Raw genomic sequence first — 18884 nt, 5'->3', positions numbered from 1 at the left:
TTTGAGAGACAGACACAGAGTGCGAGAAGGGGAGGGGCAGAGAGGGAGGGAGACACAGAATCTGATGCAGGCTCCAGGCTCCGAGCTGTCAGCACAGAGTCCGACTCGGGGCTTCAACTCATGAACCTTGAGATCATGACCTGAGCTGAAATCAGCAACTTAACCAACTGAGCCACCCAGGCGCCCCAGTGACATTTTAAACAATAGTCTTAAAGATTGGTTGTTTCTTTCTCTGCTGTACGGTGAGCTATCTTCTTGTGTCTTAGTCATTTCATTTTTTTTATTCTGCACAGCTCCTGACATCATTCGGAATAGGGTTTCAGTAGAGGTCCATGGAGCTTACTGGGGTTTTTCTGTGTAATCCCGGCAGCCGGCCTGGTGCCTGGCATTTATAGTAGAGGATGTGGTACATGCTGGGAATTGGGAGGCTAGACTTTCAGTGGGACAGATGGAGTTCAAATCCCAGCTTTGTCTTATTTTGGCTCTATGGCCCTGGATTAACCCTCTAAGCTCACCGTAGAGTGGGCTCCATAAGAGCACCCCAGGTGGTTGTTATAAGGATAAAAGGATGTAATGCAGATGTAATGTTCAGGGCAGTGCCTGGCTCGTGACACATCGTGACACATGTTTAACAAGTGCACACATGCAAATGTATTCACTTGAACTGTGTGGAATCACAATGTCCCCACTCCCGACATGCATTTACCTTTCAACATTTCAGTGTGGACCATAGAACTTGGGGGCAGTGCCTGCATTTTCCTTTGGCGAGTCCAGCGCTCACATACTTGCCCAGCCTTAGCGTGCACTAGATAACCCTCCACCACCGCCCAGCCCCCTCCCCGTGGCGTGGCCAGCAGCAGGAAAGGCAGAGGAAATGCCTGGGCCTCGCTCATCTGAATGCAGCAATCATCTGATGCAACAGTTCATTTCCATGGTTACGAACTTCGCTTTGGTTTGTTTGATCTTGGACTCCAGGTCTGGGTTAGTGCGTGTGTTTCACAAGTCGACTTGGAGAGAAAAAATATCAGAGGAAGAGCTACTTGGCCGGAGATACACCTTGTTTGAGACACACCATCAAGGGAGTAGGTGGGGTCTTGTCTGCCTAACAGCCCCAAGAGAGGGTGGAGAACGTTTGCTCCTAGCGTCCTTGGCAGATCGGTGCACAGAGAAATGATGTGATGCTGGGGCAGGATTCCACCTGCTGAGGCAAACTGAGGGGCTAGGGAGGGAGCAGGGAAAGTTATTTCCATTCTCAACCTGGATGCCCCCACTTTGCAGGATCTGATGGACCTGGGTTGACAGAGAGCCTGCAGAATAATTTTAGGGTCAGCCCCGGGTCAAAGTGGATTTGGGGTCCCAAAAGACAAGAGAATGAAGCCAGGGACAGAGGGGCTTGATTTCACATAAAGCTGGCTTGAGACCAGCGAAACAGACCTAAAAAGACCCTCACCTGCCACCTCTGGGTGGAAGACAGTGGTTGGAGCTTGCGGAGGAGGGTCTTTGCTCCTCTGAGTTGACTCTGAGATTTCCTCAGAGTGTGGGGCCGGGGTGGGTGGGGCAAAGGAGATGGATGGGGCAAATACAGCTACTAGATTACAATCCTTTCATTTTCAATAATGAAGATGAGAGTTACCGTTTGTGAGATTTGCTGTATGTCAGGCCCCAGATTAGGTGATTTCCATGTTATCTCTGATCCTTATAACTCTGAAGGTGGACCGCCTGGGTCCATTTATCCACGACCGCATAAGAAACCAACCCCCAAACAGCAACACGAGACTAGTCATTTTATTAACTCAGAGACTCTCTGGGGTGGGATTTGGGAAGAGCATCCAGGTGACTGCTTATCTCTGTTCCGTGATGACTGGGGCCTTAGCTGCTGTGTTCCAGCACCAGTTCTCCCACTCCAACTGCCACCAATCATATCCTTTATAATAAATCGGCAAAACAAGTAAAGTTTTTTTTTTCCCCCCGGCTTCTGTGGGTTGATCTAGAAAATTGCCAAACCGGAGGTGGGGGTGAGGGCAATATGGGAACCTCACATCTGTAGTCAGCCGGGCAGAAGTGTGAGTGGTCTGGACTTCCCGTTCACAGCTGGCATCCGGAGTGGGACTGAGCCCTTTCACTGTGGGTAGATGATGTCAGCCCTTTAGCTGCATGCATAGTATCAGCAAGGGATTGAATTGTTGGACACCCAGGTGGCAGAGAATTGGTTGTCGGTGTAGGAAAAAACAACTCCACACGGTCTCCCATAAGCTTCTACGTGCCAACTCTGAGTTCTAAACCCAATCTGCCTTGATTCAAGGCTCTCCTCTGTCCACAACATTGCATCTCGATACCAAAATCTCCAAAGCTTTGGGCTCCCTTTGCGTGTCTCCTTCTCTTGCCATCTGACCGTCATCTGACCTTATCACGATCCCTTTGATTCTCTTTTATCATCCATGAAGCCATTTGTTCTCAGATTTCATTTCTGCCTGGAAACAAGGGACAGACATGTCCCTGTGCACAATGCATTCCCTTCGGGGTCCCAAGCCACAGGCATAGATGAGGGAGCTCCGGGGACAAGACACAGAGCTGACGCTGACACCCCTCCCCTTCATTTTCCCACAGGAGACAGGTGCAGACAGGGAGCTCACTATTGGGATAACACTGCTGTCCGCTTTAAAACACATAAGAAGTGAATCCCTTTGCCACATCGGGTACTTAAATATTTTTCCTTATAATCAACGAGCAATCAACTAGCCAGCTTTGCCACCGGATGAGGCACCGTGGTTTGAGTTCACAGCTTAACACACTTGGCTGTGGTGGACCCACCAGGTCAGTAGTTACATTTTCTTGTATAAATGCAATTTGCAACCATCCCCATATTGGTGGTTTTCTCGTTCACACATCTTACATATTTCCCTCTTGAAGACCTGAGGATCTTTTATCATATACAATATGCCTCTAACAACCTTGCTTCCACCAAATTTCAGCCTAGCATCCCTGTCCCCTCCTGACTGAGTCATCCTTTTGTCCTATATCACTTGAAATCTCTACATCCTCTTTTATCGATTTGAACCTGCTTATTCACATCTTCCGAGGCTAAAAGCCTCCTCAGTCGGCTCCTAATGTGTAAAAAATTATCAGAAATGTGCTGTCTCAGCTGCAGTGAACCAACTCAGGAGACACAATGCCGCCCACAGCACTGATGGGTGCATTTCAGGAGCCTGCCATTAGCTTTTAAGCTTCAACGTCTTCCCCAGGGCAACCTGGCAGTGCAAATGGGAAAATACAGTCAATTGTTCCAAAGAGGTTTCTATTAAGATTTCCCAATATCCCATTTCTCTTGTGCAGAAGAGAGCAGACAGGTTGGGAGACACGCTACCTGGGGTTAGGAGCCTAACTTCTCTACTTACTGGCTGTATGACCTTGGGCACAGAGTTTAACCCCTCTGTGCCATAATGTTACCTACCTTGGAGGATAGTTGTGGGGGAGGGGGTTTGCAGGACATAAGACAGGTAAAGAACTTAGCACGTAGAGCCTTTAAAAAATGTTAGCTATTATTTTTCCCATTTAAAAATAATGGTAGAAGTGAGCTAGTTTCCTGTTGGAAGAGAAAAGAGGTAGAGAAGCAAAGAGGAAGGGAGGAGCTGGAGTAAGGGGACAACTGGGGAGGCCATGGGGCTGGGATGACCGTCTGGAGGATTTGCCCATAGATCTCAAGCAGCGCTATCCCAGAGACATTCAGTGCAATCCACAAATGTGAGCCACGAATGCTAGCTGCATATGGAATTTTAACTTTTCAAGTAGCCACACTAAAAAAGAGATAGGGGTCAGAAATTTTAGTAATGCATGCTACATGCAATTTATTCAACCTGGTATTATAACCAAATTTATAACGAGATACATTATTTTTTTTTTAAAAAAATGTTTGTTTGTTTGTCTAGAGAAAGCGTGAGCAGGAGAGAAGCGGAGAGAGAGAGAGGGAGACAGAATCTGAAGCAGGCTCCATGCTGTCAGCACAGAGCCCAACACGGGGCACGATCTCACCAACCATGAGATCATGAACCGAGCTGAAACCAAGAGTTGGTTGCTTAACTGACTGAGTCACCTAGGCACCCTGAGATACATATTTTAAATGTTTATTTATTTTTGAGAGAGAGAGAGAGAGCGTGAGCAGAGGAGGGGCAGAGAGAGGAGACAGGATCCCAAGCAGGTTTCGCCTGCTGTCAGAGCAGAACTGGACACAGAGCTTGATCCCGTGAACTGCTAGATCATGACCTGAGCTGAAATCAAGAGTCGGATGTTTAACCGACTGACCCGCCCAGGCGCCCCTATAACGAGATGTTTTATATAACTCAGTATTTCACGAAATATACCGACCAATGCACAGAATCAATCTAAAAATATTAATGTGATCTTTTCATATTCTTTTTTCATACTGAGTCTTTGAAACCCAGTTTGCATTTTGTGCTTATAGCACTTTTTTTTTTCTCTATGGTGGTATGATAGTTTATTTGCATATTTTAAGCTGCTTCAGTTATTTTGCCATTATGAATAGTGAACATATGGACATCCTTGCACATAAATCGGTCTGTTAATTTCCTCAGAAGTGAAATTTCCATGTCAAAGAGTAGAACATTTTTAGACTCTTTTAGACTCTTGATCTATTTTGCAAGTTGCTTTCTAGGGATTTTTCCCTGTTTACATTCCCATCAGCTGTGTATGACTTCCATCAAAAACAAAAGTTTGTTAGCTTGAATCATAATAAACAGTGTTTTAAACTTCCCTTCATTTAACTTTTTAAACTTTTAATGGCAGTTTTAATTTGCTTTCCTTTGATTACTTGTAGGAGAGAACACTTTAATGTTTATTAGCCATCTGTATTTCCTCTGGGACTTGTTCATTCTACTACTGGGGCATTAGAACACCATCAATTTTTTGTGTACTTTATATGTGATCTTTATTGATCTTTATTTCCCATTTTTATGTGGTTTTAAATTGTATTTATACCTATAATTTTATAAAAGCTGAAGCTGTTTACAAACTAGCAACTGGTGGACATTTAAGTCCTAGAGATCTAATGCACAACATAGGGATTATAAACAGTATTATATTATAAACTTCAAAGTGGCTAAGAGACTAGATCTTAATTGTTCCCACCACAGAAAGGAAATTATAATTATGTAATGTGATAGATGTGTTAGCTGATCCTATGGTGGTAACCATATTGCAATATGTATAATGAATGTGTCAAACCAGTAGGGTGTTAATTACATTTCAATAAAAATGTTTTTTGTTTGTTTGTTTTAAAAGAGAATGTTTCTAAAAGTACCTACCTTGGGGCACCTGGGTGACTCAGTCAGTTAAGCCTCCGACTTCGGCTCAGGTCATGGTCTCGTGGTTCATGGGTGCGAGCCCCACGTCGGGCTCTGTGCTGACGGCTCAGAGCCTGGAGCCTGCTTCAGATTCTGTGTCTCCCTCTCTCTCTGCCCTCCCCTGCTCGTCCTCTCTCTCTCTCTTTCTCTCAAAAGTGAATAAACATTAAAAAAAATATATTTAATGAATAAACATTAAAATTAAACAAAATGAAAGTACCTACCTAGCCTGAAGGTCGTTTCTTTTTGATTTTTAAATTAGTATTTGTCAAAAAATATCTCAGTAAAAATGTGGGGTTTTTTGTCTTTCTTTCTTTTTTTGTTTAAGAGAGGATATTTCTAAAGGTACCTACCCAGCATGAAGGTACTGGGTTTCTTTTCTTTTTTAAAATTAATATTTGTCGGGGCGCCTGGGTGGCGCAGTCGGTTAAGCGTCCAACTTCAGCCAGGTCACGATCTCGCGGTCCGTGGGTTCGAGCCCCGCGTCGGGCTCTGGGCTGATGGCTCAGAGCCTGGAGCCTGTTTCCGATTCTGTGTCTCCCTCTCTCTCTGCCCCTCCCCCGTTCATGCTCTGTCTGTCTCTGTCCCAAAAATAAATAAACGTTGAAAAAAAAATAAAAAAAAAATAAATAAAATAAAATTAATATTTGTCAAAAAAAAAAAAGCTAAATCTTTAAATTTTTTGTAGTCAAATCTGCCCTTCTCTTTGCGATTTCTTCTGTAGCTCATGCTCAAAAGTCACCTGGTTTCCTGTAGATGCTTCTGCTTTTAACTCTTAATCCTTCAGGAGTTTATTTTGATAAGTGAGATCCAAGACTGACACCTATTCCGCTACCCACCCACGATGGCCTTACCTTATGGCACATCTTCATTCAGGCCAGCCACATTGCAAGTGCTCCATGGCCACATGTGGCCAGTGGCTGCCATATTGGATAGTACAAGGCTAAAGATCAAGACATTCATTCTCATTTCGCTGAGTATTTGCCATGGATTTGCAAGCACCACAGAGAGAGAATATTTTTAGCAGCTGTTAACAAATTGCAGCTCTAGGCAGCAACCATCCGGCTGGCTGCTGCCGCTGTTTTCGTATCCGGTATTTGTCCCCTGTCATGACGTCGCCTGATTTCTTTTAAGGTGTTGGAGCATTTCTTTTAGCTTCCCACTTGAGGGCTGATATTTAAGGGCCTGTTTTGGTTCCATCCTTCGTTTTGAATTCATGTAACCCATGGCAACAGTAAGGTTCCTGAAGCCAACTGCTGTGTTCGGTTCCTACAGCACTGAATTAAGAGTCTGAAAAAAAGCAGTCGGCAGCAGCAAGGAAGAGGGGCCGCAGGGCCGCAGGGCCGCAGGGAGACGTTGCTTTGGCAAACTCGGTGGCACTGGTGGCCACACACCCTCCAACGGGGCACGTGAGTCTTCCTCAGAGCCTTTGTTAGTGGGGTGAAGTCCTGAGAGCAGAGTTACACCGAGGCCAGGATCTGGGGGTTGAATCCACATGAGTCGTTTGGCTGCAAATGGAGAAGCAGTGTTTCCACAGCCACAGCCTGCGTCACCCACCTGGGTCCGTCTCTCAAAAACCGAGTTCTTGGGGCACCTGGCTGGCTCTGTTGGGAGAGCATGCAACTCTTGATCTCCGGGGTCGTGCATTCGAGTCTTTCCCTCTCTTTGTCTCTCTCAAAACAAACAAACAAATTAGTTAATTAACTAACTACCTAACTACAAAAAAAACATTTTTGTATTCTTAAGTAATCTCTAACTCCCAGTGTGGGACTCAGACTTACAACCCTAAAATCAAGAGTTGCATGGTCTCCCAACTGAGCCAGCCAGCTGCCTTCCCACCCTGCCTTTCTTAAACCGTTCATCCTCCAAGCCAGCCCATTTATTTATTTTTTTTTTTACTTTTTTTTTAATGTTTATTTTTATTTTTATTTTATTTTATTTTTTTATTTTTTTTTTATGAAATTTATTGACAAATTGGTTTCCATACAACACCCAGTGCTCATCCCAAAAGGTGCCCTCCTCAATACCCATCACCCACCCTCTCCTCCCTCCCACCCCCCATCAACCCTCAGTTTTTTCTCAGTTTTTAACAGTCTCTTATGCTTTGGCTCTCTCCCATTCTAACCTCTTTTTTTTTTTTTTTCCTTCCCCTCCCCCATGGGTTCCTGTTAAGTTTCTCAGGATCCACATAAGAGTGAAACCATATGGTATCTGTCTTTCTCTGTATGGCTTATTTCACTTAGCATCACACTCTCCAGTTCCATCCACGTTGCTACAAAAGGCCATATTTCATTTTTTCTCATTGCCACGTAATATTCCATTGTGTATATAAACCACAATTTCTTTATCCATTCATCAGTTGATGGACATTTAGCAAGCCAGCCCATTTAATTCTGGACAGTTTCCTTGTTAGTAAATGCTCTGTTACAGCAAGGAAAAATCTGATTTCTGTTTTATCTCTCGATGCATTGGTTGGGTTTCTATTTCAGCTATAAAAAATTTTTTTTTAATTTTTTTTTTAACGTTTATTTATTTTTGAGACAGAGAGAGACAGAGCATGAACGGGGGAGGGGCAGAGAGAGAGGGAGACACAGAATCGGAAGGAGGCTCCAGGCTCTGAGCCATCAGCCCAGAGCCCAACGTGGGGCTCGAACTCATGGACTGCGAGATGGTGACCTGAGCTGAAGTCGGACGCTTAACCGAATGAGCCACCCAGGCGCCCTTTTTTTTTTTTTTTTTAATTTTTTTTTTTTAACGTTTATTTATTTTTGAGACAGAGAGAGACAGAGCATGAACAGGGGAGGGGCAGAGAGAGAGGGAGACACAGAATCGGAAACAGGCTCCAGGCTCCGAGCCATCAGCCCAGAGCCCGACGTGGGGCTCGAACTATAAAATATTTTTAATAGAATATTGTGGGTTTTTTTTTAAGTTTATTTATTTTGAAAGAAAGAGAGAGAGGCAGAGAGAGAGGGAGAGAGACTCCCAAGCAGGGTCTGCACAATCAACCCAGAGCCCAACACAGGGCTCAGTCCCACAAACCATGAGATCATGACCTGAGCCAAAATCAAGAGTTGGATGCTTCACCAACTGAGCCATCCAGGCTCCCCACTAGTATATTGTTTTTATTTTAGGGACCCAATATTGTCTTGTCTTCTTACTTCTCTGAAAAAAAAAGTAATTATGGATTTAAAATTTTTTGTTATTCTGTTCTCTGGTTTGTCTCTGTTGCCTTCCAAACTTCAAAACACATCTGTTTGGTTTTGGTCTTTGCTTTCATATTGGACAGCAACTAATTGTGGTCATGGGACAGTGCTGGCCAGTGAGCCACAAAGGAAAGCAGCTAAGAACTGCTAGGGAAGCTTTTCCTTTCTTGGTAAGAGGGCAGTGTGACCTGTCCACTTCTTCTCATCTTCTTGCTTTGAGTTTAGATGAGATGCCTGAAGCCAGAGAAGCCATAAGGCGGTAGTTCTCAAAACTGTGGGGACCCCTGGGGATCCTCAAGAACTTTCAGGGGGGTCATCACAACTATTTTTTTTTAATAAAAATTTGTTAAGTTTATTTATTCATTTTGAGGGAGAGAAAGCACAGGTGGGGAAGGCAGAGACAGAGAGGGTCAGAGAGAATCCCAAGCAGGCTCCTTGCGGAGCTCGACGTGGGGCTCAAACCCACGAGTGGCAAGTTCAAGACCTGAACTGAAGTCGGACGCTCGACGGACTGAGCCACCCAGGTGGCCCAAAACTAGTTTAGCAATAATAGTAAGACTGTGTACAGTCACAGCTCGCCCCCCTGGAGTCTGTCTTTCCCTCGTGGCCTCATCCGCTTTGTTTCCTATCACTCACGTCACGCTAACGACACGGATGTCTCTAACGACACGACCAGAGGATGATGCAGAGTCTTCTCCTCTGGCTTTGGTGAACTTCATTCAGCAAAGCCCACCCTACGCTGGCTTCAGTTGGGTGGATGCGGGGAATCACCCTGTTGATGGGTTTGGTACAGATGGATGTTGTAGTAAACTGAACATTCTAGGCCTTTTTCGTGAGATCAGCTATTTTTGTACACTTGGTATTCCGAACCTGTGGGCCAGACTTTACTTTATCCTGATGAAATTTCAAATGTTAGATTTCATCCATTATTCCAGCCTGTCAAGATATTTTCCAATCTTAATTCAATCGCCTGGGATGGCGTTGATCCCTCTGAGCTCCTGATAAGCCGCCATCACAGCCCGCAAGCACTAACAGTACCAGACCGAAACGGACGTGCTCCGTGGCCGGCAGGCTGGTGCCCACAACCACTGCTCTGTTCAGATAAAGACAGAACGGATGGCGGAAGGGGGCCTAATCAAGGATTTGGTATTTAAAGGATAAAGTCTCTGATCCTTTTTTCTTGCACTTCTGGCTTTCAGTTCAAGGACTCCGTTTCTGGACCTTTTCCCCAAAGTGTGTGGACCAGAGATGGGAGTTCTATTTTTTTTTTAATGTTTATTTATTCTTGAGAGAGAGAGAGAGAGAGAGAGACAGAGTGTGAGCAGGCTCCAGGCTCTGAGATGTCAGTACAGAGCCCGATGCGGGGCTCGAACTCCCGAACCGGGAGATCATGACCTCAGCCGAAGTCAGACGCTTAACCTACTGAGCCACTCAGGCACCACCCCCCGCCAAGAGATGGGAGTTCTAAAGGAAAGTTTCCAATGCAAGTTTCTGAGAGGGCCCAGATATATTAAACATAGAAATAGTGGCTTTCAGGACACCTGGATGGCTCAGTTGGTTAGGCGTCTGCCTCTTGATTTCTGCTCAGGTCATGACCTCCCAGTTCATGGGTTCGAGCCCCGCATTGGGCTCTGTGCTGACAGCCCAGAGCCTGCTTGGGATTCTCTCTCTCCCTCTCCCTCTGCTCCTCCCCAGCTTGTGCGCACACATTCCCTCACGTGCTCTCTCTTTATCTCTCAAAAATAAATATTAAAGAAGAGAGAGGTAGTGGCTTTCTGGTCACTCTTTTTGACTTCCTTTTCTACCCCTAGAGTCACAAGAAACATGACCAGGATGGTAGGCTTTTCTTTTCTTTTTTTGTTTTTAATTGTTTTTTAATGTTTATTCTTTGAGAGAGTGAGAGACGGTGTGAGTGGGGGAGGGACAGAGAGAGAGGGAGACACAGAATCCAAAGCAGGCTCCAGGCTCTGAGCTGTCAACACACAGCCTGACGAGGGGCTCGAACCCACAGACTGTGAGAACATGACCTGAGCCGAAGTCGGACGCTCAACGGACTGGGCCGCCCAGGTGCCCCGGGATGGTAGGCTTTTTGACCTGCATTAGGCAGTGTACCAGAAATCAGCCACCTTAATTGTCTAAGTAGAGAAACTGAGGGGGCAGTGAAATCGAGTTCCTGGCCAGGTTTGCCCTGGGACAGGGCGATGGAGCCAGGGCAGGAACCCCCATCCCTTTGCTCCACACTGAGCCATCTCAGTCAGTTGACCATGATCATGTTGCTGCTGCCACTTCCTAGAGAATTCGTGTGCATCCAGAATCTGGGAGGAAACATTAGTCTCTTATGAAAATATGCAAGAATAGGGCACCTGGGTGACTCAGTCGAGTAAGCCTCCAACTTCGGCTCAGGTCATGATCTCATGGTTTGTGGGTTCAGGCCCCGCGTCGGGCTCTGTGCTGACAGCTCGGAGCCTGGAGCCTGCTTTGGATTCTGTGTCTCCCTCTCTCTCTGCCCCTCCCCTGCTTGTGCTCTCTCTCGCTCTCAAAAATAAATACATAAACTTAAAACATATTTTTAAAAATACGCAAGGATAGATTATGACATAGAATGCAAAAATCACTTGGATTTTCAAGATGCAACAGGAGGATTCCAAGAAACGTGCATTTGCTAGTTGCTTGGGCCTGAGATGCCAAATCTCCCAACAACACAAAAATAGATTCTTTTACCTCATGAAACAGTCTTGAAGCAGAGAAGTAAGACTTCAAATAGACATAATGAATGTAACAACACGGTTTATAGAGACGTGTCAAAGGGAAGTACGTGGGGGGCATAGCATTGTTTCCCTCATACTATATTTATTATGATTATGATTATGATTATTAGCTCTGTAGAGAGTGTGATCAGTGCACAGAACATAAAAAAAAAAAATGCTTTCTTCCAGGTAAGAAGCTTTGTAAGGTGACCAGTATGCCACTGAGTCCTGTCTGTGATACACAGCTTCATTCATTTTACTTTATGAGGACGTCATCGGTCAGTTCTTGCAAAATTCCAAGGAGGCAGAAAGGCTGCTTGACTGAGACTCATTTCCCCTGGCTGTGGACTGACTCCATTATCCATAATTAATGGTGAGTAACTCGGTAGATGGTATCCCTTTGTAAGCATGAATTTCTAACCAAAGAACATCTTTCAGCTCCGATCATTGTTCAATTGAATGTTGCCATGGGACTACAGCTATTTATTCCCGCACAGTGTTTTTCCAGAGAACTGTGATGTGGCTCTGGTGACAGAGTGTATGTTTCATAGCTATGCAATCCTTTTCTTTTTTCCTCTCTCTCTCTTATTTAACAAAGAGAAACAAAAGACCCTCACCGTATGTGTAACATTTCCCATGAATACGTTAGAATGTCAGAAAGGAGACCGATGCCGGAAGATCCTGGCAGGGTAGAGGCCCCTCCTGACCGTTTCATTTCTGTTTTCATCTGGTGATGTGCTAGAAAGTAGATTTGACCTGAAGAACCGAAGATCATCCAGAAATTGCTGAACACCCTGATCGTGTGCATCAGCGGTTCCAAACAGATACATCCTGGAATAATAAGCCCGTGGGTTTTAGAGTAAATACGTTCCCTTTGTCCTCCTCAGTCAGGACCCTGGTGCCCGTCTATTTCACAATACAGATGTGCGTAAGGAACAGCTGTTGGGTTTGCCTGCCTTTTATTCATCCCGTCTTTTTCAGCTAAAACACTTCAGTTTTCTTTTGGGGATCCACCCCTCTCCGGGGGTGACAGTCAAAGTGTATAACAACTGGAATGACATGGGTATTACCACACCCACACAATCGGAATGGATGCTGACTGTGACACCTGCTGAACCCAGATTCGCTCATCAGTTACTGTTTTGATGAGTCCTGACATCAAGATGCCCTGACCTTCCTTCTCTAAGGGCCAAGCATGGACCGAGCTAAGCCAAACAGACCTTCTGCCCTGAGAATTTGCATGCTGACAGGCAACACACACAAGGGCCGAAAACATGTGGCACAGGTGGGTCCCAAACGTGTTGCCTGGAAATGCCAGCTTCTCGTGTACCCTGCTTCCTGTCCTTTCCAAGACCTCATTGTTCAGCTTTTCCTTTGTTCTATAAACTATATCCATTCAATAAATTTTATTTATTGACTTACTTATGTACTTCTTATTTATTGCTTATATTGCACCCAGAATTCATTTCTGTTGCTTACCACCAAGGCACTCTAAGACAGTTATTCAGAAAATAAGATATTAAAGCAAATTTTCTGCAGTGGGAATCCTGTTTCCCTGGGTCATTTGTTATAAAATTGTAACAACGATCCTGTGGAAGGAAAAAAGCCTTCAAGAGAATAAGTAGGAAGTACGATAAAAATATAATTAAGAAAAGCAGGATCGTCGCGGGGGTGCGGGCAGGGGGAGCACGGGAGGCCTTAGTTTACTCCCTGGTGTGGCACAGGGCTTGACCAGGTGCAGCAGTAGCACTAAACTTTCCGTGAGTTGCAATTTCTACTTGTTTTGTTTGGTTTGGTTTTTGGTTTTTTTTTGTTTGTAATTTCTTTAAAGTGGCTTTCTACTTCTAGGGGCACCTGACTGGCTCGGTCAGTGGAGCGTGCAACTCTCGATTTCAGGGTTTTGAGTTTGAGCCCCACGTTGGATGTAGAGATTACTTTTAAAAATTAAATTAATTTTTTAAATCTTTAAAAAATAATAATAGTAAGGGCACCTAGGTGGCTTAGTCGGTAAGCAGCCGACTCTTGATTTCTGCTCAGGTCACAATCTCGTGGTTCGTGGGTTCAAGCCTTGCATCATGCTTTGGGCCTGCTTGGGATTCTCTTTCCCTTGCTCTCTGCCCCTCCCCCACTGGTCTGCTTGTGAATGTGCTCGCTCTGTCTCAAAATAAATAAATAAAGTTAAAAAAATAATAAATTAGCTTTCCTCTTCTTTTTAAGTTTTTTCGTATATTTTGAGAGAAGGAAAGAGAGATAGAGAGCGCGCAGGGTAGGGGCAGAGAGAGAGGGAGAGAAAATCATAAGCAGGCTCCACACTGTCAGCACAGAGCCAGATGGGGGGCTTGAACCCATGACCACGAGATCATAACCTGAGTCAAAATCAAAAGTCGAATGTTTAACCGACTGAGCCACCCAGGCACCCCAGTAAAGTATGTTTCTCAGCTCTTAGTCACTAGATTAAATCTTCCAGAGCATGTTTCTTGCCCTCTGAGGCACATACGATCACCTGGAGGATCTCATAAGAATGCAGTCTCATTCTCCATTTCCAGCAAGCTCCCAGTGATGCCAGGACTGCTGGCCCAAGGACCACACTTGGAGCATCAAGGATCCAGGTTACAAGATTCCTTTCCAGCTCAGGTTTCCCAGATTCCCCACTTAGGGGTTGCAGACCACCTCCCTTTGTGTGTGCAGATAACACTTGCCATACCACCCCTAGCCAGCAGGTGTCACCAACGCACTCTAAGAGTCCCCGCTGGACTGATTTCCTTGCGGACCCGTTGATAGGTTCTGAAAGGACGCGAGCCAAGTAACTTTCACAATCTCCAAAGTAAGCCTGTTCCATAGCATCTAGTTATAGTTTGAACCCGCAAGCAAAACGACCAATGAGGGGGATTCTCGGTAAGTGCTTTTGTAACCATTTTTATTTCTGATGTTCAAATCATCTGTTCGAGCCTCACTATGGAAATCTGGCTCTTGACGCTTGTAAGGGGGAAGTTAGAGGTGCTTTAGCAAGGCTCGCAGCGGCTTGATTTTTAGAGGGCTCTCTCATGCATTATCTTATTGCTAGAAGAACCTTCATAATTCACAGATTGGAAAAATAAAGGCACAGAGGGGAGAATGTAGTGACCTGTCCAGCACAACAAAGATAGTGAGGGGGGCGCCTGGGTGCAGTCGGTTAAGCGTCCGACTTCAGCCAGGTCACGATCTCGCGGTCCGTGAGTTCGAGCCCCGCGTCGGGCTCTGGGCTGATGGCTCAGAGCCTGGAGCCTGTTTCCGATTCTGTGTCTCCCTCTCTCTCTGCCCCTCCCCCATTCATGCTCTGTCTCTCTCTGTCCCAAAAAAAAAAAAAAAACAAAAAAAACGTTGAAAGATAGTGAGGGACAGAAATGAGATTCAAACTTGAAGTTCTGAATCCCCCCATCTTTTTTTTTAATATTTATTTTTATTTTTGAGAGAGAGGAAGAGACAGAGGGTGAGTGGGGAAGGGGCAGAGAGAGAGGGAGACGCAGAATCCGAAGCAGGCTCCAGGCTCTGAGCTGTCAGCACAGAGCCCGAAGTGGGGCTCGAACTCACAAACCACGAGACCATGACCTGAGCTGAAGTTGGAAACTTAACTGACTGAGCCACCCAGGCGCCCCCTTAATCCCTCCCTCTTTACCCTACTGTGGATGGACAAGCAAAAAGACTACCAGGGTTCTCTTCTGTATTAAACCTTGTTTTGTTTTTTTTTTTTCCAACAAGATTGAAAGTTAGCTAATGTTTATCAGGAATCAGAACCCATAGTTCTGGACATAAATTCTCCCCAAATACAATGATGCACTTTGAATACCATTATCTGGGATTGCAAGGTTTCTATAAACATTGTATTTATTCGCTATAACCAAGGAGTCCCTGGCCCACATATTGTCACAGAGCTCCTTTTGAAAAATTTGAGGGGAGGTTGGACATTAGCAAAGAGGTAACATTTTGAGTAAATTCAAATTACGCCTGAGGGGAGAGGAGAGGAGTTGAGGTCTCTCATCCTGGAGGTTGCAGCCACAGTAAACTGTGAGGGCTACTCCCGACCCTTCCCCATCACCCCCCCACCATGTGGCACAGAGTCCTTGCTGTCACTGGTCTGGCTAAGTGGAGCAGATTCTAGAGCACCAAATCTCAGGATAGGAAGCACCCCTATGGGTGATTGCTAAAGCCCTCCACCCCCAGCTCCAGGAACCTCAAGATCATAATTGAGCATTTTGCAAAAATGGTTTCTGTGGGATGTTAATATGGAGAATTAGGGAAAAAATGTTTCCATGGTCAAGCAAATTTGAGCAACCCTTTCTTTCTTTCTTTCTTTCTTTCTTTCTTTCTTTCTTTTAATGTTTTATTTATTTTTGAGAGAGAGAGAGAGAGACAGAGAGACAGAGTGTGAGTGGGGGAAGGGCAGAGAGAGAGGGAGACACAGAATCTGAAGCAGGCTCCAGGCTCTGAGCTGTCAGCACAGAGCCCAATGCTAGGCTCCAACTCATGAACCATATGAAATCATGACCTGAGCTGAAGTCAGATGTTTAACCAAGTGAGCCATTCAGGCACCCCAGGCAACACTTATTTAAATGGAGTTACATGCAGGGCTTTTTCATCAGGGCTTCTGGGAATGGGGCGTGCGCCCTGCTCCCCAGTTAGGAGGTTAAAGGAAGCTTTAGTTTCTGCAACATCTGAGGCTTACAAAACACTCCTTGAAAATCCTGGTTCTGTTCATCTTCCTCTGCAGGACAGGCCATGGGGGCAACCTGCAGAGTCTCATGGAGGCCTCACATTGGGTTTAATGCTCTGCTGTCGCTGTCCTGAGATGCTTAATCAGTGTGGAACAAGGGCTCTGTATTTTAGTTTTGCATTCAGCCCCACAAATGTGTAGCTGGTCCTGCCTGTGGATACCTTCCTTGGAGGAGACCCTGGAGGCCCAGGAGGAGCTGGGTCTTGGCCTAAATGTTGTGGATGCTTTCCCCATTTTTTTTTTTTTTTCCTGTCTGAAATGTTCTTTCTTCCTCTTTCCTCCCGTGCTGGCTCTCTCCTCCCTTACTTCTGCTGCTTCCCTTCTCTTTGCAGCCCCAGTCTTCTCCTCCCTTCCTCTTACCCTTTCTCTTCTACCCGGGACCGAGGATGCTTTCTTCAGCCTAGTTTTATCAACCACTGGAATAATGTTTGGTTTCCTTAGTTCCCCTTGCACTTTTAATGATGGGAAGTGCTCTATACGTTAGCACATGTTTGTGGTCCGAAGGGCAGTCCATTACACTGATTGTGTGTTCTGTCGACACAAGGCTGGCGTGCCAGCCCTGCTCTGGCCACGGCTGCATTCTCTAGTTTGCACCTGGCATTCAGGGAGGCAAGCACAGAGGGGAGTAGAAAGCAGGAAGGAAACACAGTGCAGTGATCATTAAAGCAGCACTAATCACCTCTTTTGTCTAAACTTACACAGTCAATGGTGGGCCCCTGGGTGGATCAGTCCATAAGCATCTGACTTGGGCTCAGGTCATGATCTCACATCAGGTGAGCTCCTGTCCCACTTTGGGTAAATCACGAGCCCCGCTTTTCTCTTTCTCTCCCTTGCCCTCTCTCTCTCTCTCACTGCCCCTCGTTCACTTGCACCCTCTCTAAAAAATAGATAAACAAACAAACAAACTTACACAGTGTAAACTCAGCTCAAACCACTGTAAGGAAGAAGACATATTGTTTTCTTCTAACTGAGCAATATTGCTTACACTGAACAAGAGAGCAATCAAAGGGTGTGAATGGCTCCAGGTATAGCTGGATTCGGGATACCAAATGATACCATCTAGACTCCTTTCTTGCCCCCTCTTTATCTGTGATCCCTGCTTTCCTTGAGGGCACATTCACTGTCTAGATCTCTCCACATGGAGGCCAGGATCATCCCCAAGAGCTCAGCTCACGCTTGCTTCATGGCTTGTGGTCTATAGCAAGTGTCATTCCCCTAGGGGTTCCATAGCACAACTGAAGGGGAGATTTGGATTGGCCTAGCAGGCTATGATCGTATCTGATGAGTCCACCCCTCAGTCAATTACAGTGACCTAGAGATTGGAACGTGTTGGTGAGGGTCATGTGCCCAGCCACATGGTGGTGCTGGTAGTTCTGGTCGTTCTGGAAGGAAGACGAAGCTCTTGTCAGATCACACAGAATGGGTTCTCTTTAAGAAAGAGGGTTCCTAGTGCTAGGAGAAAGAGAGGAATTCGTGTCAAGCAGACAAAAATTGACAACCCTACGTAACTACCCCCTCTCGGTTTTGTCCCTGGACTCCTCCCTTCCTCCCTTGCTTTGCTCACCTCTGCTTCAGGGTCTTTGGCTATATCACCTCCTTTGCTCCACCCTCCCAAATCCCATCAGACCTTCAAGCCTGAACCCACAGTGAATGCTCAGAAAGTATTTTGGGGGGGGAGGCTGATGGAACACCGAAGTGGTTTCATGAAGGAGGCAGATCTTTTGTTGAATCGAAATGAGTTGGTTCTACTCAAGCTACTTACTTTCATCACTCTTATGTGAGACTCTCTTCTGGTCAAGGCTTTTTAGTTAAAAGGATCAGATTGTGGTGCCGCGGTGGCTCAATCAGTCAAGTGTCCAACTCTTGATTTTGGCTCAGGTCGTGATCTGAGATCGAGCCCCTGCGTGGGCTCCATGCTGGACGTGGAGCCTTGGGATTCTCTCCCTCCCTCTCCCTCTGCCCCTCCCCCACCTGCCCCCCTCCTCTGAAAAAAAAAAAGGATCAGACAGACAAACAAGTTAGTATAAATGAAAGGGGGGAGACTAGAAGGAGCTGAGGACATCTCATAGAAGCAAAGAACAACTGAGCCTCAGGGGAATCTGGAAGCCATCAGGCGATAGGATGAGACTCAGTCTTTCTAGTGCTTTGGAGAGAGACATGGTCTCTAGCCCTTGTATCTGTCCATCTGCATGGCTCTCCTGCTTCCTCAGCAGGCTGCCATTGTCTGATGACTCATCACTCTGCTCTGTGGGGAAGATGACCGCCCCAGCCTGGTATCATCATCTTTTAGAATACATTCTCTGGTCTCTTTGTTCAGGTTTCTAAGAGACAGAGAATACATTTGGTCACTGACCATCAAACGTATTGGCTCTCCTTGGGCATGCCCCATCTGTCCAATAATCTGTTCATTAGGGTTATATAGCATATATATGGTTGCCTCAGCCATTGGTGGCAGCAAGGCTCCAAGGAGGAGCTGTGGGCTGGGCAAGCACCCCCAAATATGCCTCTCATGGAAACATGAACAACAGCTGTTCCACAGGTTAAATCAACTAAAGGGAAGAGAAGTTAAATGACTCATGCAAGGCGTCCCAGGCAGGGAGAGGTAAAGGGTGGCCTGAGACCCAGCTGTCTGACCCAGGAGCTGCTTTTTCACCCCTTCTAAGAAAGAGGGATGCCCAGAACCCTAAGCATGGATTCATGACTTCACAGTTTTGTGAGTTCAAGCCCTGTGTGGGGGGCTCCACACAAGTCGTGTGGAGCCTTCATGGAATTCTCTCTCCCTCTCTCTCTGTCCCTCCCCAACTCATGCTGTTTCTGTCTCTCTCAA

General features: G+C 45.8%; 1 long non-coding RNA gene across 1 annotated transcript in view; it reads left to right on the top strand.

Annotated features, from left to right (window-relative positions):
• The window catches only part of LOC125175117 (uncharacterized), a 72482-nt gene extending 59790 nt beyond the window's left edge, over window positions 1-12692 (top strand). The window contains exons 3-4 of the long non-coding RNA XR_007155660.1: window positions 11497-11680; window positions 12289-12692. This is a non-coding gene — a long non-coding RNA (uncharacterized LOC125175117). The remainder of the gene's footprint in view (window positions 1-11496; window positions 11681-12288) is intronic.
• The last annotated feature ends 6192 nt before the right edge of the window (window positions 12693-18884 follow it).

The sequence above is a fragment of the Prionailurus viverrinus genome, chromosome C2 (genome assembly GCF_022837055.1).
Source record: "Prionailurus viverrinus isolate Anna chromosome C2, UM_Priviv_1.0, whole genome shotgun sequence".
In the NCBI taxonomy this organism is placed as follows: Eukaryota; Metazoa; Chordata; class Mammalia; order Carnivora; family Felidae; genus Prionailurus; species Prionailurus viverrinus.
The sequence above is the reverse complement of the archived record's forward strand: the minus strand, read 5'-3'. Positions and strand labels throughout refer to the sequence as shown.